The following is a 22,162-nucleotide window of genomic DNA, read 5'->3' as shown; positions in this document are numbered from 1 at the left end:
TCCCTGGCTGCAGTGGAAGCGATTATGGCGAATGGAAGGGTAGCAGGCTTGTCTGAGACGTGAATGTGCTCACAAGTGATATTTTTATTTGCTGTATACTGTATGGTGGAGGGGGATTACTCGCCATAACTTATTTTGGGTCTGGTTCTAATCACCGCTAGAAGTTCTTAATCGTTTTTTTTTTTTTTTAAAGCGAAGATTTACTTAGTTACATATGGGGGGCTCGGGTGTGTAAGACCTGGGGGCCTATGTACTAAGATCCTATTTGAAATGTAATTGTGCGCCAAAATTGTTGTGCTAAAAAGCAGTAGAAACCTTCATACACTATTTATAAAATGTTTTACCAGGAAGTAATACATTGAGAGTTACCTCTCGTTTTCAAGTACTGTATGTCCTGGGCACAGAGTTATAAAAAATACATGGTTACAGTAAAAGAATAGGGTTACACAGTGAATTCACAGACATTTCATGGACAAATAGAGTTGGAAAATTGGGTACCGGGGATAAAGGGCTTATGAGTTTCAGATTGAAATAGAGCAGCTTTAACATCAGCAAACGGCGCACACCCTTTGGCTGCGCCAAAGGCTTTGCGCCTTTGGGGCAACGCAGATGTACACTGGGGTGGTTGAGATTGAATCTGTTGCATCTGTGAACAAAAAGATCTTTGTGTCCTCTTGGCTCGTTGACATATATGAAGTTTGTTATGGGACTTCATCCATATGATTTGTAGTTTAAAATTAATTTTGAGCGCATTGCTTCATGTTGAGTACCTGATTGATGGAATTGAAATTCAGTTTTTTTTTTATTATTATTTATTTACAACTAGTATTGGTAAATATAAATGATTAGTTTAATATAACAGACTTTTTAGGGTTTTATGCTAAGTTAAAATTCCCGGATGATTTTGACACACTTTCTCCTTTTGTGGGGATGCACAGAGACGCCTTCTTTAGTACTTACAGTATCTTTTACATCTATACTTCTATCGCAATCCATTTCTGTGCGCCAAAATAAAACATTATTTATGTACGCTGATGGGACAGGTTAAGTAATGTTAGGTCAGTAGATAATGCGCACGCAAGGGCAATTTAAAATTAGATTTCCGTGCGCTAATATTGCGCCCAAAAAGCTATGTGCGACACTGTGACAGAGGCAGGTTGCAATATGCAGGCTTTCCAGGGTGCAACAGGTTAACTTCTCTGGCGAGGCAGTCTGCAGGTGCCCCCAATTCAGACTGAACCGAATGCAAGGGAGTTTATATGACAGTCAGCAAGCTGCCAGAGCAGAGAGACTTTCTCCAACTAGTAAGGAACTGGTTTGTACGATTCCCCAAGTGTGCTGGATGCTGGACTTGCTAGGGCTCACATCCAGGAATCCGAGTTACAGCCCATGGATGATGCAGAGCTGCCTTTCAGCAAGGTGCTTCAGTATCCAGCGGGATTGCCTGGGGTATCCTGGGGTCTCCTGGGATGGAGTTCCAGAACCTAAAGATAAGAACTTTATATTTTGAACTTTATAGTTTGTAATGTTTATACAGGAGGACCTGGGTATACGGCGGGTTCCGTTCCAGGAGCCCGCCGTATAGTGAAAATCGGCGGAAAGCGGATCCGCCGATTTTCCGTTTTGCGCATGCGCAAACCGGCATTTTCCCCGTTCTGCGCATGCGTGACCTACGGTCGCAACCGCCCGTTCTGCGCATGCGCGACTTATGCTCCAACATGGCGGCCCCCTTCTCAGTGCCGGCGGATCGCCGAGAAGCGCGGCCCAGCTATAACTGGAAGTTAGCCTAGCTACCCAGTTGGACAGTCAGGGCCATGGATGTTTCGTTAGCCTCCCTACTGTGGAGTAGGCTTTTGTTTTTATGGTTTGTGTTTTGCCTTTAAAAGGGACAGTGTCCTACAGTATACTGTGTTTTTGATGTGGAAAAATAAACCACTGAAGAGTTTAAAGCCTAAAATACACTGTGTGGACTCTTACTGACCCTCCATGCCACAGTATTTAGGCCTTGTAGTCCAGCATTTGTAATGTTTCTTTTAAATATGTTTATTAGATTTTGGAATTCAAGCTTTAAAAGGTGTATGGGATATTCCATAATGTCCCCAGTTTCCACTCTCCCTGCTTTATTTTATAGAGAAATTAAAATGTCTTAAAAATATACAACTCCAACTCACACTCATCAGCGCATCTCTGTCATAATCACACATCGTCTTCATATGTTACCCTATAATCTTCAGTAGGATCACCCTCTCACACTTCAGTTACCCCATAAACTTTAATGGGATCAACCTCTTATACACATCAGCGACCCCATACATTTCAATAGGATCACCCTCTTATAGACATCGATTCCGCCCCCTCCCCAATCAGTTACCCCATAAGATCCTTCTACACACAATTACTTAAAGTATCACCCTATCAAAATGCTTCAATTTCCCCATAAACTTCAATAAGGCAAACAAGTATTAATGCAAAAATGGCTATGGTTTACTGCATAGTTAGTAGGCAGTACTAAAGTAACGTTTCAGGGACACAGCTTCTTCCACACATCAGTTACTCCAAAAAGGATAAGCCTTTTAAATGACTGGGTTCCCCCCCAAACTTTAATACTCCCCCACCCCCTTATCCCATAAACACCAATAGCATTGCCCTCTCACGCATCTGTGACGCCACAAAATTCAACAGGTTCACCTTATCGATCAGTTGCCCTGTAGACATTAATACGATCACTGGCTTCAAATATATCAGTTACCACCCTTAAACTCAAATGGGATCTCCCCTCAATCAAAAACCCTACTAACAGTTCAACAAGTAGAACTGTGTAATACTTTAAGCTTCAGTGGGATCGCCCTTTGAAAAGTCAAGACCACCCTCTGTCACACATTATTTACCCCGTTAACTTCAGTGGGATCACACACTTATGCGCCATCACTTGCCCCCAAATAATCTATCAAATATATCCGTTCATACTGTACTTGTTAACATTGCGGGGAGAGAGGGGAGACTTATTTCTGTGCATAACATGGCGCACGCCGCAAATATAATGCTGCACTATTTGACGCAGATTAATAATTAATTATCATTATTATTATTAAGAGCGTGCAAGTGATTTTAGCATAGGGCACATGAGAAATGCATGCTACGAGGTTCAAATGGGTGATAGACAGGCGTCAATAAGTCTCCAGTCTCTCTGCCTATGTTACTATGACAGAAGCAACATATCCCCTTTGGGTTTATACACATCAGCAGCACCATACATTTCAATAGGATCACCCTATTATTGACATCAGTTACTCCATAAACTTCAATAAGATCACCCTTTTATACACCAGTTCCCTCATAAACTTCAATGGGATCGCCCTCTTATACACCTCAGTTATTGATTCAACTTTAATAGGGTCAAACTATTAAGTCAGGATCACGATCTCTCACACATCAGTTATCCTGTCAACTGCAATAGGATTCCCCCTCTCAAACATCACTTACCCCATAAGCTTCAATAGGATCGCTCTCATAACACAGAAGTTACCCCATATAAACCTAAATAGGATCACCCTTTCTCACACCAGTTACCCGATTATCTTCAATTGGATCACCCTATTCAAATTCATGATCATCCTTCTATGCACAACTACTCCCAAAGTATCACCCCTATTAAAATGCATCAGGTTTTCCCATAAACTTTAATAAGATCACCCTCTTCCACACATCAGTTACTCCAAAAGGGTCAGCCTATTAAATTAATCAGTTTCCCCATCGACTTCAACATCCCCCTTGTATACTCCATAAATACAGTTAATAGGGGTTGTTAAATATACAGTTAACCCAAACCCTACCAGCAGCTCCAGCCCAGGTCTCCCCTGCCCAATCCATATGGGGGGACACCATGCACCATTCTAAATGTATAGACCGCAGATCTGGATGCTGGCTGTGCCACTGGACGCAGCCATGCACCAAAATCGTGCCCCAACATCTGAGCGCTACAGTAAGATGCCTACAGTTTGCCACAGCAGCTCAGCCTGCGTCTGGATCTAATACTTAAAACACTTCAGGAAGCAGTCTCTTTCCAAAAGGTTTGTTTTAATTTCATTTTTTTTTTTTTTTTTAAATCTTCAGGAGCTAGAAGCGTTTTTAAATATAAAAAGTTTCCAGTTGGCTAAAAATGGAGTTCTCCCCAGAGCCCAGCGGCGTCTAAAGGTTACCATGTTAACCTCAGAAGGTTGAGATTTCCATTCATATCATGATTATTTTTTTAGCACTAACAAAACATGTTTAAAAAATAAATAAAAAGTACAGGGCTTGCTCAGGAGGGCAAAATACTAGCATTTTATTAGTTTACCGCATATAGGTTGCTGCTTTAATAGGATCGCCCTTTCACACGCGTCGGTTACCCCATCAACTTCAAAAGGGATCGCCGTACTGATCAGTCGCCCTACTGATATTAATATGATCCCTCTTTTAAAAGTCAGAATTACCCTTAAACGTAAATAGGATCTCCCTCTTGCAATCAACACCCCCCCCCATTGATAGGTTAATGAACAGAACTATGATTAATACTTTTAATTGCAGAGTCATTTTCAATACTACACAAAAGCACCACAATTATCCTTTTTAAGGGCACCAAAGTGCCTTGTTATTGACCAAGAGAACCCCCAGCTGTGAATAAGAAATCATTTTAAATTTGATCCCCCACAATCCTCCCCTAGTGCCGTCCCAACGTGGGTTTCTTACCTGGTATTTATATGGGATCCTGGAGTCAGTTTTAAGGCCCTGTGTAGGAAGCTACCAGGCCTCGGCTGCAGTACAAGGCCCTGTTGCTAAGGGCCGCTGTTACATAGCAACGGGCAACTAAAAAGATCAATTAGCATAACTAAATATTCATACCCTTAGGTAATTGGAGATCTGGTTACTTAATAGGGCTCTGCCAAGCCAGGAAGCAGGGAGTATTAACCTCACGAGTGCCGCATAATGTATTGCAGGCATGGAAGGGTTTAAACGTATAGTAATGTATATATTTAGTTTTTTTTTTTTTTAAAAACACCACATTTTCAGATATTCAGTTGTAGCAACGCATGCTAAAAGTGCAATAAGTTGTCGCTAACGCAAGTCCAGGCATCTAAGGCTAAGGCCAGGGTGGAGCGAACCGCTCACGCTCGGTGCGACCAGAGTGATAACTCTGAATGCCCTTGTCCAGGTTGAGGGTGCGCGCGCCCGTGCGCTTGCTGCTTGGCGAGACAACCAAATTGTATTTGGCTGCTCGCTGATGCGTCACGTGAGCGGTTCGCCCAATGAGGGTGAACCAGCTCCATGACGTCATGGCCTTGTCCTCCGACACGCCTCCCCCCCGCACATCTAGCTGGACAGAAATCGCCCGGCCGAGTAGAGCTCACGGCGCTCCAGCACCAGCGCGCCCGCTCCTGGCCTCAGCCTAACTGTAATAGGCTCAGTAATAGTACAGCATTAGGCTGCGTCCATAGACAGACCGCGCGGACGCAGTGATCGCGTATATACGGCGTCCGCGCGATGCGCGAGAAATCAGTCAAAACTGATTTCTCGCGCGATAGGGCGGTCATGTGAGCGGTTCGCCCAATGAGGGCGAACCAGTTCCGTGACGTCACTGGCCCGCCCCCGGACGGCGCGCGTACTAAGGCCAGGGAAAACATCCGCTTTCTCTCAGCCTCCGCACGGGAGAAATGTCTATGGACGCAGCCTTATACAATATCTGCTGCTTTTCTTAGGCACTAGAAAAAAAGACTGGACAAAAATGTCAGTTGCAGTAATAGACAATCACAATGGTGGCCATATTTAAAAAGCACCGGAGAAAATCATCTTATGTCAATATTTCAGCCCAAACAAAAAAAAAACCTGTAGATTGATTTCACCATGAGGTATGTATTTATGTATTAACAAAACAATGTATACATTATCTTTATTTAAAACATGCTATTAATTATTATATAGGGCAGACCGTGTACCCAGCGCTTTAAAAAGAATACCGTACAGAGGTGTGCATACAATATGACAAAGGTTTAAAAGATTATAAAGCTAAACTTTGTAAATAACGTTTAAAAAATGGTTAGGTGAGAGTAATTAGCGGGTGTGTTTGTACGTGTTTTTAAAATAAGTAAATATATCATACAAAATGAGTAAATAGTTATATAATAATTCATGTAATAGAAAATCAGGTGTCAATATTACATGTATATATTTATCATTTATGAGTCAGAAATGCTGTGTGTATGTATAAAGATACATTTTTATATTTAACATTTGTCAGTAAAGGCTGCACTACTAAGCAAGCTTTTTGTATTGATTTAATAAAGCACAAAGGTGGCCATTTTTAACAGCTCCTTAGAAAATGTTTTTCCAGTGAGTTGAAGTGTAGAGATACTCATCAATATACAGTACAGCGTACTCATTATCAGGGGTGGAAGTGTATAGTGATACTCAATATCATTATATAGTGCAGAGTATTGATTAACAGGGGGTGGAAGAGAATAGCAATACTTAACACCATTATACAGTGCCGCATGTTATCAGTATATAGTTACTCATCATTGTTGTACAGGGCAACATGCTTATTATCAGTGTATAGAGATACTCGGCTCATTATACAATGCTGCATGTTCATTGGGTCTGGAAGTGTATAGAGATACTCAGCGTCATTATACAGTGAAGCATATTCAGGGTATACACATACTCAGCACAAGGAACACACACACACACTGCAGTGCTCCTATGCTGCAGGGTGCTCCTATGCTGCAGGGTGCACCTACACCACCGCAGCCTATCATAGGGCACGGTTCTCTCTCTAGGTCCCTCCCGCCCCCACCAATCACCGCACAGATGCACCTGATTGACAACCCCCATCCCCCTGGTGGGCGTGGCCCCCGGCTGCTCCCTGGGCGTGGGCTGCACACATTGTTCCAGAGCTGAGAGCAGACTATGCTGCAGCTGCATGCAGAGCAACGCCTAGATCTCCCATTCATCGGCGCCCTGGAGACCCCCATCATATAGGATTACATACAGGGGGTAAGGGCATTGCCAGCTTCAGGGGGACATAGCAGATCCTCTGCAATGCATAAACTTTTCCCTTCCCCTCTATACCAATGCATGATATAGCAATGATATTTAATGCCAAGGACTGCATCTGCCTTTTTAATGTGGGTGGCCCTCTGCTACAAGCTTGTGGTAAGTGGCCCTGATCTTTATGGGGGTTTTGGGAGGTTGACCACCCTGTTCATCTGTTGATCCTGCAGATTAAGGTGAGCTCATTGAGTCTAGGTTTTCCGCCTGATAGGTTTTCCCTATGCAGTTGAGCTTTGGGGTTAACCACTCACTCCTCTTGTGACCCTATAGATTATCCCCTAGGTGAGACCTGCAGGGGTGAGCTCCTGCAGTCCTAGTTTGATCCTAATAGGTTTTCCATGTGTAGTGACTTTTTAGTGGGACGTGTTGGATGTTAACTACCATGCTCATCTTGTGACCCTATAGATTATTCTCGTCCAGAGGAAATCTTCAGGGTTGAGCTCATGCAGTCCTGGTTTGATCCTAATAGGTTTTCCATGTGTTGTGTGTTTAGGGGTTAAGTTCCCTGCTCATTATTTTGAACCTATAGATTTTCCCTAGAGTTGATCTGAAATGTGTGAGCTCATGCAGCCCTTGTTTGACCCTAATATATCCCCCCCGTACCCCCCTATAACAAAACTGCACCGAGCTTTAAGGGATGATGGGGGTCTTCTCAATAAGAGCCCCCATAAGAGTATGGGTCTGTTAGGGCGATCATTTCACCACTAGTTAAGTGGAATGGGCTCACATATGTTTGAATCTATACGATTTCCCCTATAAGAGAACTTAAAGTTATATGGTTCTGCTGAACAAGGACTGTGTAAGGCTGAGTCCCCGCTGGCGCTGAGAGCGCTCCAAGCATGAGCGCCGGGTGTCCTCCGATTTACGCAAACGCAGGGGGGGAAGGGGGTGCGGCATTGCGGGAAAGCTGAGCGCGTGGGGAAGTATAGTGTTTTGGTGAGCGCGGGTCAGCGTGTGTGCCCACGCACGAGCGCGAACTTACATATTTATATATATGTAAGTTAACGCGGCATGCGCCGCCCGCTCTGCGCTGGCGGGGACGCAACCTAAGGCCGAGTTCATAGCAGGGGAGGCCGCGCTGAGCCGTGCTGACGCTCCGCGCTGAGCCCCTGCATCCTCCATGAGGACGTCTTTAGAGGGGGCTCACGCGAGCGTCCGCAGGCGTGCTGAGGCGCTGGATTTTTCAGCCGACCGCCAAGCTGTTTTTCAGAGCGCTGTCGGCTGAAAACATCCAATCAGCGCGGAGCAGCGTCAACGTCACGGCGCTGTGACGTTGACGTCGGTGCGGCCCAGCGACGTCACTGCCCCGCCTCCCTCAGTCTCCCCCGCCTCCCGATCGCTCCCGCTGGCTCGCCTGCATGGGCATGAAATCGCGCAGATTTCAGCAGGCGAGCCTCAGCGTCAGCGCGCCTCAGCACTGCTACCCCCTCTATGGACTCAGCCTAAGCCTTTACCTGTTGTGGGTTGTTAAAGCGATCACTGACCTGCTTATTGACAGAGAGATGGGCTCAGACAGTCCCGGTTTCACCCTATAGGATTTACAATCGCCACAAATTGTACTGAGCTTCTAAAGAATAGTTTCTGCTAATTCATGTCTGTCTGAGCTTGTCCCTGTCGGTTTGTTTTAGGTCTCTTCCTGTCATCAGTGACTAGTTGCCAGGGATGGGTTCTTTTGATCCTAAAATATTGCTCCAATATAGCATCTATATGGGTTTCTGTTGAACCAGGACTATCCCTAACACACTGTCGGGAGTCATCGCATGTGCACTTATTGTCAGGGATTGGCTGGTTTGACGCTATTGGATTTCCCCTATAAGGAAAATTGTGACGTAATACTCTGCAGCATAGGCTCTGCTAAATCAGGACTGTGCAAGTTTGTTCCTAGTGTTTTGAATTGGTGTATGGTGCTAACCTTATTTATAGACACAGCTAAACCGGGCGTCAACAAATATGCTGCTTCATTTAGTATATAGCGCAGGCCTGCGCAACTCCAGTCCTCAAGAGCCGCAAACAGGCCAGGTTTTCAGGATATCCCTACTTAAGCACAGCTGGCTCCATTAGGGGCTCAGTCATATTGTAAGTAGGGATATCCTGAAAACCTGGCCTGTTTGCGGCCCTCGAGGACTGGAGTTGCGCAGGCCTGATATAGCAAATTAATATATATTCACAGCGCTTCCCTTTTCCGCCGTGAACCACTTTAGCAGTTGTTGGTTGATGTAAGGCTGGCGTATACCGTACCACAGTACAACGCAAGATCGGACATATAAGATGAAATCAATCGCCGGCACTATGGTCTGTGTTTGATTTTGATGGGTAATGAAGTGTGAATTTGCAAAGTACCAACCCCTTTCCAGTAGGGCATTTGCGGCCCTGGAAGGGTTAAATAGATGAAGTCACGCAGAGTTTATAAACCGCCACGATGGGTTCTTAGGGTAACATCATTTTAAAAAATGTATTGCCTGGTTATAAGTCACTGTATGACCGCCACTTAAAGCCGTTATATGATCAATTTTTTGGGGTTTTGTTTTTTTAATTTTTTTTAAATATACGCTGCAACAATTAAATCCTATATGGGTGTGTGTTTTTTTCCCACTTTATATTCTATATCCTGTAGGTAAGTGGTGGCCAATTCCTAGTCCTCAATGGCCATCAACAGGTCAGGTTTTAAGAATATCCCTGCTTCATCTGTTTGAGCCACCTGTGCTGAAGCAGGGATATCCTTAGAAGCTGACCTGGTGATGACCCTTGAGGACTGGAGTTGGCCACCCCCTGCTGTAGGGCAAGATTCTGTTGGTGTAGGGTGATTTCCAGATTATAAGGGACAGGCTGAGACAGTCCTGGGCTTGATATCTAATGTAGTGTTACCTCCTGACTCTGGATTATCAGACAGGCTCACAGTCCTGGGTTTATAGATCATCCCAGGGGACACACAAGTAGTACGAGTTATCAGTCAGTGACTGCAGTGGGGTGTCTGATCTGGAAGCCAAGGACCTCCCTGCAGCCATGAAGCGGCAGGCACTGTCGTGCTACATCTGTACTTGAAATCGAGAGGTAACCGCAATGTCTTTTTACACCCCCCCCCCCTGGTAAAATATATTTAATGAAAAATGTAGGATGAGCCGACTCCACTTAAAGCGACTAATCTTGGGGGGTTGGAGAAGAGGAAATAAAAGTTTCCCGATAATTGGAATCGGGGTGTACATTGCCGGTGACCCTGTGTCTTGTGATAATTTGCGCTGTACTGATGGATGGTGGGACACCATATGGCCCAAAGGAAGCTGCGATGTCAAGCAGCCATGTTGGATTCTCAATAAGGGAACTTGGTACCCGAAAGGGTAATTATTGGGTCCAATTATATATAAAAAAAATATTTTGTTTTTTTCATGGATTGTTGCATTAACTTTTCTGTGCCATCGGACCTCTGCCATATGCGGTCATGTGATTGCTGCTAATACAATCACATGACCACTGCAGCTCCACCCCCACCTGATGTAAACATAAGTAGAGGGGTCAACGGCTCCATTGGTTGTATGTTTATTCAGCGCAACCTGTCGAGATGGGTGATACCTGTCAATGAGGCGGGGTAGGGGTGCAGTTTGGTCCCATTCAGGGTGAGGGCGGGGGAGCCCAGAGCACGCTATTGACTATTGAAAAGTTAGCAAGTTCCCTGGGTAGGGAGAGATTAATGAAAAGGGTTTTAAAATGGGAGAGGGCTGTAAGATGAGACATCCTTGGGTTGAGTGTAAGAGGCGGGTAGGGGTATAACAGGAGGTCAGAGTTGAGCTATATGAAGGTACAAAGCAGTGTAGATCCTGAAAGGAGAATTTTTGACGTTTATACCGAAATGCATCGGAAGCAGATATGAGTCTAGAAGAGCAGGCGATTAATTTGAGAAGCAGCACTAGGTATAGATTGTAAGGGAGAAAGGTGAGAGGTCAGGTAAAATAATGTTACAGCAGTACATAAGGGAGGCAATGAGGGCATACATTAGTGTTTTAGTAGTCTAGGAGCAAGGGAAGAGGCGTATCTCAGCAATGTCGAGGAGGAAGAAACGGCAAGATTTAGTAACGGTTTTGTGAGGGAGCGGGTGGAGTCCAATGCAACCCTCTAGGGCCTAGGCAGCATACTTGCGAAGCTGGGAGGATAGAGGTATTCTTGACTGTAACGGAGAAGGGCACAATGGGGCCTGTTCTGGGAAGGAGTATGAGGAGGCCGAGTCCATGGTGCAGGGGCTCGCATTGCCTCGCACGTGCCTGTCAGCCGAGCGATCTGTGGGCTACAGATCCTCGGTGGGCGAACCACTCGCGTGACCCGGCGGTTTTGCGAGACAAAGTAAAATAACCCGTGAAAAACCAGCCGCGCCGACGCTCACGTGTGCGCTCGCACCCTGTGGACGTTCCCATAGACCTCAATGTGTTTGATCGCGCTGTGCTGCGTATGGACGCGACCTTAGACAGACATACTACATTTGAGGCCGCGAAGGTCCACCCAGTCAGAGATTGCTGTTGGCAATTTATGATTTGTGACTGCAGGTGAAAGGTTACATGTGGATAATTATAGTTGGCATCAACATAGCGATGATCTCATTAGCATTTGAGCTTCTGCTGTCACCCAACGAGGCCGTCTAGACAAAGCAGTAGAGGATCCAAAATTGCGTTTTGAGGCACACCATCCAAGAGATCCATGGAGGTAGAGTAGTTGGCAAAAGAGACACTGAAGGAGCGGCAGGAGATGGGGGGAAAATCGGGAGAGAACAGGGTCACAAATGCCAAGAGTGGAGAAGAGGGTGCTCAACAATATCAAGAGGAGAGAGGTCAAGAAGAATCGCAATCCAGTTGTTGCCTTGATATATGGCAGCATGGAAGTCATTGGCTACTGAGTGCGGGTTCAGTTGAGTATGCTCTGCTGAAGCCCGATTGGATAGGATACACAGGGGTGGATACAACAAAAGACAGGGGTGCCCAATGCTACATCCAATTGACAAAACATATATGGTAATAAGTATAAAGTTTAAATACTTAAATAATAATGACTTGGTTATTTAGTTTGGGAATGCGTGTACACAGGGGTGGGCAACTTTTTTTTTTTTTACTCTATTCCCAGACGTGGGCACACGTTTTGGGGCGGGCTGCTGTCCTACTGCCCCTTACATCTATCTGATTTAAATGAATAGCTAAACCTAGACGAACGGCAAAAGTAAACAAGGATAATAAAAACATTCAAATATTCCAAAAAACAAACAAAATTTAATTGACGAGAAGAAAAAAACTTGAAATACAAAAAAAAGATAATCTGAATGAGAAGTTTCTCAATATTAGGATTGATTTTCCAGGTCTATAACACAAGCAGACTGCCCACATGAGCGTCTATCACTACAGATCTGAACTTCTTTCTTTAACAAAGCTCATTGCCGAATACATCTGCTCGCAAAACAAATATGGGGAATAGCTGAATTAAAATGACATTTATGTTAATTGGTTTGATTTAATGTTTTTGATTGTTGAGGTTATTCAAATTGTGTTCCTTTCCAAAACGTAGGCTAATATTCCTAAATTTCCTCCAATTTGAAGGTTTTCGTATTGTTCTTTTAATGGATTTTTTTTTTTAAACATTTTTTGTTTATATTTTAATTTTATTTCTTTTTACTCCTGCGTTCCACTCCTGATCGAGTGGGTTATGAGTTGAGAAAATGAAGTGTGGGAAAAGAAACAAGACATCCCAGAAGTCAGAGAGTGCAGTAGTTAGAGGGGAAGGTAGGGTCAAGGGTGTTTATTCTTGAGACTAGGTTGGACCGATGGCATGCTTAAAATGTGATGGTGTAATGATATGAGTGGGGATGTGAACCAGGGTGAGTGAGGGTTCAACCTCTTCGGAAGCTTGGCTGTCGATCACAACTCTGCTTCCCCAAGTCACGCCCCCCAATGTACAGGCATACCCCGCATTAACGTACGCAATGGGATCGGAGCATGTATGTAAAGCGAAAATGTACTTAAGTGCAAAAAGGTATTGCTTCAGTTTATCGATGCATGTACTGTTCTGCAATCGTCATATACATGTATAATTGATGTAAATAAGGCATTTGTAACAGCCTCTATAGTCTCCCCACTTGCGCACAGCTTCAGTACAGGCAGGGAGCTGGTATTGCTGTTCAGGACGTGCTGACAGGCGCATGCGTGAGCTGCCATCTGCCTATTGGGCGATATGTCCTTACTCGCGAGTGTCCTTTAAACCGGGGTATGCCTGTATTGTGTAGTGCAGGGGTGAGCAAAAATTTTCGGCTGCCGCCCTGCTGACGGCTCTCCACCCCCCCTACCTTGTCTCCGGCATTTCTGATGTCATGTGACCCCGTTGCCATCGTGACACGTCATCAGAAGCTGCCAGAGACAAGGTAAGTAACATGCAGAGGCCTAGCATGCTCCCCAGGCATTTAATTGAAATGCTTTGCGGAAGAATGCGGGTCTTTTAAGTGTCGTGTCGCCCTCCAACCCCCCCCCCCCCGAGAATTTTGCGCACCCCTGGTGTGGTGCTCTGCAGGCCATTATGGGGCGGGACTTCTGGAAGCAGAGTGGTGATTGACAGCACTGCTTCCCAAAACATTCTTCTGCAGCTGCGTTTATTCCTGCCTCTGGTGCCTAAGGCCGCGTGCAGGGTGAAGCTGAGCGCTCGTGCTCGGCGCAATTAAACACATTACGGCAATGTGTTGGTCCAGATTGCGCGCACGTGACAGTGAGCGCTCGGCTGCTTGCAGAGAGGAATACATTTGCATTTGTAGCACGATGGCCGCGTCACATGAGCGATTCGCCCAATGAGGGCGAACCAGCTCTGTGACGTCACAGACACGCCCCCCCACCCCACTACACATTTTCAACTGGAAAGTGATCGCCGTGCTTAGTCAGCGCCTGACGGCGCTTGAGCGAGAGCGCTCTCAGCCTGGATGCGGACTAAGTTCTAGGGCATGGTGCCTCGGGCCGCGCTGAGCCATGCGCCTGCTCTGCCTCGCCTGCTCAAACTGGAGCTTTTTTGTGTCCTGGCAGTGGGGGCGGAGGCGTGGCGGGAGGCGGGGCTAGTCCCTCGCTCCCATTGGATGTGAGCGGTCACGTGATCGCTCCTCCGCTCCCCTGAGCGGCAAATTTTAAACTTGCCTGTCTCCTCAGAATTTCTCAGCCTCCGCACGCATGCGGCAGCAGCTGCTAAAGCCGCGCTGATCACAGATGAAGGGGGTAAGTACATCTGCTCAGCGGGGTCTGTGGGACTATGTCCCAGGCCTAAGGCTGGGGCCATGATACCGCAGACACATCCGCACGCTGAGCGAACAGACTGCCTTAAGGAAGTGTTCACGTCTATGCGGCGTGTGGGAGGGGGCGCGCGTTGCGCAAGAAATCAGTTCAAACTGATTTCTTGGCGTGACAGGCAGGTCACGTGAGCGGTTCGCCCAATGAGGGCGAACCAGCTCCGTGACGTCACTGGCACGCCCCTAGACACGCCCACAGACGGCATGCGTACCATGGCCGAAAAACGCACCCGCTTCACGCGGGTGACGTCAAGGCCGCGTACGTCTCCGCACGGGCGAAGGCACCATGGCCCAAGCCTTAGACTGCGGCTAGGATGATGCTGAGCGGGCGCTCACCGTGATGAAACACATTGCCAGCTTGTGTGTGGCCCACAGCGCTCAGCTGATTGCAGAGATGAGTAAACTTGTTTTTGCCGCTCGCTGGCACGTCACGTGAGCGGTTCGCATGATTGGGATGAACCAGCTGTGACGTCATGCCCACGCCCCCCCCACGCACGGCCAGGCAGAGCGCATGCCAGCGCACGCTCCCATCCCGGCCACTGCCTTATGCTTGTGCTGTAAAAAGCCATCGCAGCGCTAACAGTCACCACCACGACTGGCACGTGCAAAGCAGGATTGGGCGTGCTGTCACTGGCCGCAGCAGTGACTGGCAGGGGGGGAGGGCTAGAATTCAGAGCACGATGGAGTGGTGAGGGAGCGAGGTGGAGAGAGCTCCTGGACTGTGCCCACCCTGCTCTCGGGACTGTCACAGGTACATTGAGACACACTGTCTGACACACTGACATACAGAGCTGGGGGGGGGGGGGGGGGAGTGCGAGGAATAGCTGTACCCCCCACTCTGCTGCTCATCAAAACGTTTGCTCCTAAGAATTCTGTCTGGCTCCTAAAATTTGTGTTCAACACTGATATATCTCTAAAAAACACACGTGTATCTGTCTCCAGAGTGTGTGATGGGAAGTGGAGCAGTGAAGCCCATTCCTTCCTCCCAGCCCCTCCCGCTGTCCCCGGGAGACCCTTCACACTTCCTGAGGTGTGTGGCCGGGACCCTTTCACTGCCAGTGGGATAAATGGACAGAATAGCAAAGGACAAATACTGACAGTGCTCCTGTTTTCACTCCAACCAAGGTGCTTGTCTGCAGTGACCGTGTCTGTATATCTCTCTTCCTGTCTATTTCTATATATGCCTCGCGCTCGCGCCCCTGCCTGCCGGCCTCCTGCTCTTGCCACACTCGCCCTGCCGGATTCCCCATCCATCTGTTAATCTGTAACTATGTACTACTAATATATCTATATCCAGTGGTTGACAAATCACCAAAAAATCTACTCGCCACACAAAAAAATCTACTCGTCACCTAGTACCAAACGTGTGCTGCTTGGGCCAATATTTACTCGCCCGGGGGTTAAATCCACTCGCCCGGGGCGAGCAAATGTATAGGTTTGTCGAACACTGTCTATATCTATCTGTATACACTGCATGTCAGGGCGTACGAACTAGTTTTCCAAGGACCAGATCAGAGAAAAGTTTAAGGCTGGGATTATTGTGGGTAAAGTCGGCTTCCAGCGATTGGGGAGGCGTGGCGGAAGCGTCACCAGGCTGGTTCGCCCTCATTGGCTGAACCGCTCACGTGACACCGCGCGAAAAGACAAAATCCAAAAGACAAAATGGTTGTCTTTTCAAAAAAATGGCCGTGCGCATTTGGGGGGACCTTATAGGGAACAAGTGTGTTCTCGCCCCGCGCACAATAATTTCGGCCTAAAGCGCTCTCTATCTATATCTACACACCCTACACCCCTGCCCACCCTTTTTTTCCCCTATTTTCATTTCATATGTAAAGTATGTGCTTCTGTAAAAATCCTGATTGTGTGCCTAACATAATGGCTGCCTTTCAGTTTCAATCAATCCTTCAATCAGTGCAACTCGGCAGCTACAATGTACCCTGATATTTTTTTGCAGCTCAAACTGCTGGCAACAAATTCTCCAAACAGGAAAGTATTGCAAAGATCTTGCACTACTTGAGTTGTGGGCTAAAACCTGCTATATAAATCAAAAGATGCCATCGAGTTGAATAAAAAATAAATAGCAGTCCTGATACTACAGAACTTTTTTTATTTAAAAAAAAACAGCCCCCATGTAAGATTTCACACGTCTTGTTACTTTTAAACCCATTCAGAAAGACGTAAAATGATCGGACTTCAACGTGCTGCAGTCCTTTGTTGCTGTACATCTGTATCATGTATATTGGCATCACCTTGGCTGAAAAGTGAGTCTCCGTGTGAAAAATTGCCCTTGACGGCCTGGGCAGCTGCATTGTAATTGGCAGGATCAGCAAGTTACAGACACCCGGCGTATTTTTCTCCGTGTACGTCTGTCGACCAGGGGTAGATTTTTGTAATTAAAAAAAAGTGTCTCCGTGTCTCCGTGTCTCCGTGTCTCCGGACAGAATTTTTAGGAGCCCAAAGTTTGAGAGCAATCAATGGGGTTAGGTGGGACTGTTTTTTTTTTTTTTTTTTTTTTGTGGGGGTAATTGGGGGTTTTGTTGAGCAGGAGGGAGGGATTTTCTCGGGGGCAAAAAATGCAGTGACACAGTGGGTTTGAAGTGGCAGTCCCAGTGTGGGGGAATGGGATGATGGGGTTAGTGCATCCAGTCACCCAGGAAGAGGTAGGAATTGAGGTGCAGGGGTCGTGATCTTCAGGTCCTTGCCTGTCACAGGAGCAAAGCCATTTTGTTTCTTGCTGCTGCACGCGGTCTCGCGCGGAGCTGTCGGACGCCCCCCTTCTCCCTCCCTATCTCTCTTCCTGTCGCTATGATGCAGAGAGTAGTGCGGCCGGAAGAGGAGGAGCAGGGGAGCGTATCTGACAGGCTTGTGAGAGACACACTCCTCCTCTCCCTACCCCAGTGCAGCTCTGATGTCCGCATTGGCACGAGGAGGGAGTGTCACCCGGCATATACAGCATGGCTTTATATCTATCACACGCACTCATTTCTAAATAATTATATATATTTATTTCTCAGTCTTTTTCCACTTATTGATCTACACCACATTCTATATCAACCAGTCATATTAATTAGAATATCATCTATCTGTCCATATGCGTATCATCACGTGTGTGTCCATATCTCCAGTTATGTAGCTGTCAAATTGACTTTCTGACTGTTACTTTCTGCAACGAAGCCTCAGACCCCATTTGATCCCATGTTTTTATTTGGGACTGGTGTCTATACCGAGCAAATTGGACTATGTTGACCACCTATGCTGTTCCATTAATTGCTCAAAATGCAGGACAGAGGTACAAAGTAGAGCTCTACTCAGACGTTCACAATGCAATTCTTCACTTATTGTAACAGCCAAGATCAGAAGAGAAACGTGGTGGAATATTCCATATGGACCTTTCATCAGGAGACCTGAAACGATGTTTCTCCTCTGATTTTGGCTGTTACAATAAATGAAGAATTGCATTGTGATCCTGTGAGTAGAGCTCTACTGTGTACCTCTGTCCTAGAGGAGACCTGCATTTTGAGGCATTTGTTTGTCTATGTTGTATTGGCTGTACAAGCCGGATTCTCCTCGCCTGAAATGGTTTCCCCGCACTTCCGTGTTTCCCCTAAGCCTCCAGCTACAGAGCATAACCATTTGTTATAGTACTTCTTTCAACAGAAATCCCTTCCATCCTGCACTTCAATACCTTGATGTATGTAAAAGTCAATATATCTATTTGTCCCACTTGCTCTAGTACCTATTAAAGGATGAGTCCCTCCTAGGACACCCAACACCTTAGTTTGTAAACTTGGTCAGCTGAAACTTGGAAGTGGTTTGGTTTTGGAAGGGCTGCTCCCTTTCCTCTGTCACGGTTTGCTCAAGAAGAGTTGGCACAGGCAAAGACCCCCCTTCTCCCCTCCCCTCAACTTTATTGGCTCCCTCTGATGAGGACAGGGTGGGCTAAGGGTAAGGAAAACACTTGATTGACGAACACTCCCCCCTCCCTCCTTTCAAAGGCCCGTAAGATGTAATTTCATTTAAACTTCCCTTTTAGGACTGTTAGGTTAGTTTAAGAGAACCAATTCAATTGTTTGCAAAATGTTGTTTCAGTGTCCCACAGTAGCATACACTTGGGCGATCACAGCACCTCCCTCTGGTCACCTAATGGAGGAGGAACAATAAAGGGTCCTTCCACCGCCTCCTCTTGGTCATTCTTTTTCTGTCTAACCTGTTGATAAAGCTCAGTGCACATCCAGAAAAACTTATACACGGTACAGTGCCTAAATATACATGTATAAATAACTAATAAATAAAATGGTCTTTTAACCATTTAAATGCTGAAGAAGAATTATAAAACATACAGAACACCTACAAGCTCATATTGAACCCCCAAAATATTGCCATGCTCAGTAGCACTCCTCTGTGAAACTTATATGCTTATATATATATGTTGTGGTTATTTTGGGGGTTCAATATGAGCTTGTAGGTGTTCTGTATGTTTTATAATTCTTGTTCAGCTAGTCTTAGCTGATTGGAGGGTGGCAACCTCCTACCTAATTGAAGCTCACTCCCTGGCATCTCCCACTCTCAGGGGAACTTGCTTGCTTACAGTATGATTGTGACAAATCTATTACAGAGTGCTTTTCCTGGTAATGTACAGGTTAATAAAAGCTTCAATCAGACTTGGAACTTTTGCAACTAATTTTGACAGATTTATCATAAATCATTCTTCCTGGCAATGCACAGGTTATTAAGAATCTATATAAGTGTTGGGGACCCTTGAAGTTGGTCTGCCGTGCAGTTGGCTCAAGGGCTTACAACAATTTGGCCAACATGTTAAACTAAAAGACCATTTTATTTATTAGTTATTTATACATGTATATTTAGGCACTGTACCGTGTATAAGTTTTTCTGGATGTGCACTGAGCTTTGTCTGTGTTTTATGTTATGTCTCTGGTTTTAAATATATATTGCCATGCTCAGTAGCACTCCTCTGTGAAACTTATATGCTTATATATATGTTGTGGTTATTTTGGGGGTTCAATATGAGCTTGTAGGTGTTATGTATGTTTTAACCTGTAGATAGGATGGAAGGTTTTTAGACGTATTTGTTATTTTGTGACATGGCTGTATCTGGCCGGATGGCTCCTTGGGTCAATGTGATGCCACAAGCAGTCACATGCAGGGACTAGCAGGTGGGGTTGATGCATGTACTTGCTAGGCTCTGGAGATCCTACAATGCTTCGACAGGCTGTGGTTGTCACCCAGGAGAGGTTCCAGTTCTGGCTGATTGGTGCAGAAGGAAAGGATTCTTCCTGAGCGGTCTTTCACCCTCGCTAAGAAAAGGGACAGGAATGGCCGATGTCTGCTCTTTGTTGGGCAGGAGCTCCGTAATGAACTGTATGAAGGGAATTTACAGACTCGTGATAGGATGTCCTCTCTCATCCCATTTTTGGGAAGTTATAACAGATGTCTGATACCTTGGATGGGGACCTACCATGGCCACTGTTCAACTCAAGGAAGTTGAAAATCCAAAAAGGATGTCGGCAAACTTTCTCAATGTGAGCAGTAGAATATTTGTTTCTTGCAGGTTTTTTACTTTTCAAGGATAAGATCGGAGGACAACCTTTCAGAATTCAGTGACAATCCGACTACAGTTGCTTTTTGTGCATGTTTAAAAAAATAAAAAAAAAAAAAAAAAAATAACGGAAGGCACAAAGTGCCAAGATGTTGGAGGTAGACATTATTGTATTGAGAATGCATAGTGGTTTGGGCACAGGAAAACATTCTGCATATCTGTGCAGTCCACATCCAAATTGGCTCAGGGTATCGGGTCAAACATTTTCAGTCGCAGCCCAGTACTATCAGGAGAATGGTTGTTGCATGCAGAGTTATTCCAGAGGGTCACCCGGTTATGGGGATGTCTTCTTCATGGCCAACAGGAACAATGCAAAACTTTCAATGTTTTGTTCTGGAAATCTAGGAGATAACCAAGCACCCCTGGGCACGATGACTCTTCCTTGGAACTTCAACGTTGCATACATTTCTTTCTCTTTTCCATGATACCCAGAGTCTTGAAGTAAAATGAATGGGACAAATCCTGAGTGGTGGCTATTATCTCAGTTTTGGCCCAGGAGGGCATGGTTTTATGGAGTTAGTAGAAGACCATCCATGGAACCTTCTGCTCTCACAAGGTCCTATCCAGAGCTGGATAGATTATGGCTGACTGCATGGTGACTATTTATTTCAGGTACATATAAACAACCTACTTGCGAGGCATGCAACCGAGCGTGCCCTATTTTCCAGAACTGGTGTGGTGAGCACCAAGAATATCCAGATATTTCCTGCAAGCAGGGTTCGGTAAGAATCTTGGTCTGGATTTCATAGTACAGTTTGCTATCGGCACCTTTCAAGAACCACCTCTAATGAGAAGCTTCATCAATGCTGTAACGAAAATTAGACTGCTGATTTGAAGTGTGTTTTGAAGTGTTTTTTTTCCGTGGTATTGAAGATGCTCTGCCCGGCAATTTTGCCACGTCCCGTCAAAGCTGTCTCAACATTTTGGACCTAGGAAGCAGTAGCCTCGCCAGCTGATACTTGTGCGGCCTCCTGGTCTGCTATCCACACTTCTTGTCAAGCATTACAGAATCGAAACGACCTCTTGCAGATGCAGCCTCTGGGAGCACGTTTCTGCAGCCTGCTATATACAGTAACTCCCCTCATCCTTCCCACTTATTGCTGTGGGACGTCACAGGTGCGCCCTGCCGCGGGACGCAGCATTAACAGATACTTTTTTTTTTCTTCCTACCAATATTTCTTCGAGTCCGGTCCTGGAAGCGCACATTCTCGCCCCCCACCCAGTGTGTGTGAGGGTTGCCAGGTGTCCGGTATTGAACTGGACTGTCCTGTATTTGGATACTGTGTCCAGTAAAAAAATGAGAGGTACTGTAACACTGGACATGTATGTGTCCGGTATTACCTCCCTGGACATAGTGACCTGACGCACCTTTCACCACTAAGTCCAGTTTTTTCGGAGAAGCCACCTGGCGCCCCTACTTGTGTGGTACTGGTTTCCTCCCTCTCCCAGTGTATTTCATTATTTCTTGCTCAGAACTACATGGACTAGAATAAGGTGGAAGGACCCTTGGCCCCTCCAGAGCTCAAAGCCTTTTTTTTCCTACCTAGAGGCAAAGAGCTTCAATTCCGTGTGTGTGTGTGTGTGTGTGTGTGTGTGTGTGTGTGTGTTGTTATGACTGTTACCGATATTTTTCTTCTAGTCCAAACATGTTTGTTTGGGGCTGGCTGTGTGGAGGTTGCACTTTTTTTTTTTTTTTTTTTAAAGTTGTTTGCCTCTCCTTGTTGCAGGTGATCGGGTCTGACACCGGGTCCAGTGGTCTCCGCTGCAGGGGCACCATCCAACGAGCAGGCCACGCTCTCTTCTTGTGCATCAGGTACTTGCAATCAGATTGGAAGCTCTTCAGGCGAGGGTTGATTTTTGTTGTATTCTGACTCTGGCGTGTATGTATATAATATATATGTCCGTGTGTGGAAAATACAGGTATGTGCTGTAAATATAAATACATCTAGTGTGTGTGGAAAATGGCTCTCTCGCTCTCTCGCTCTCTCGCTCTCTCGCTCTCTCGCTCTCTCGCTCTCTCGCTCTCTCGCTCTCTCGCTCTCTCGCTCTCTCGCTCTCTCGCTCTCTCGCTCTCTCGCTCTCTCGCTCTCTCGCTCTCTCGCTCTCTCGCTCTCTCGCTCCACTATAGAGAATCTGTCGTTTACCAGCATGTTAATCTTATTGTTCAG

At 45.9% G+C, this 22,162-nt stretch overlaps 1 protein-coding gene across 5 annotated transcripts in view; it reads left to right on the top strand.

Annotated features, from left to right (window-relative positions):
- Positions 1–6,906: 6,906 nt before the first annotated feature.
- HRAS (HRas proto-oncogene, GTPase) overlaps positions 6,907–22,162 on the top strand; it is a 58,454-nt gene continuing 43,198 nt past the window's right edge. For 3 of the 5 annotated variants that reach the window (XM_075566775.1, XM_075566778.1, XM_075566777.1), the window contains exons 1-2: positions 6,907–7,029; positions 21,722–21,807. The gene's annotated coding sequence lies outside the window, so the exon portion shown is untranslated. The other 2 variants (XM_075566776.1, XM_075566779.1) reach the window with 2 other exon arrangements.

This window comes from Ascaphus truei, chromosome 12 (assembly GCF_040206685.1).
Source record: "Ascaphus truei isolate aAscTru1 chromosome 12, aAscTru1.hap1, whole genome shotgun sequence".
Classification (NCBI taxonomy): domain Eukaryota; kingdom Metazoa; phylum Chordata; class Amphibia; order Anura; family Ascaphidae; genus Ascaphus; species Ascaphus truei.
The sequence above is the reverse complement of the archived record's forward strand: the minus strand, read 5'-3'. Positions and strand labels throughout refer to the sequence as shown.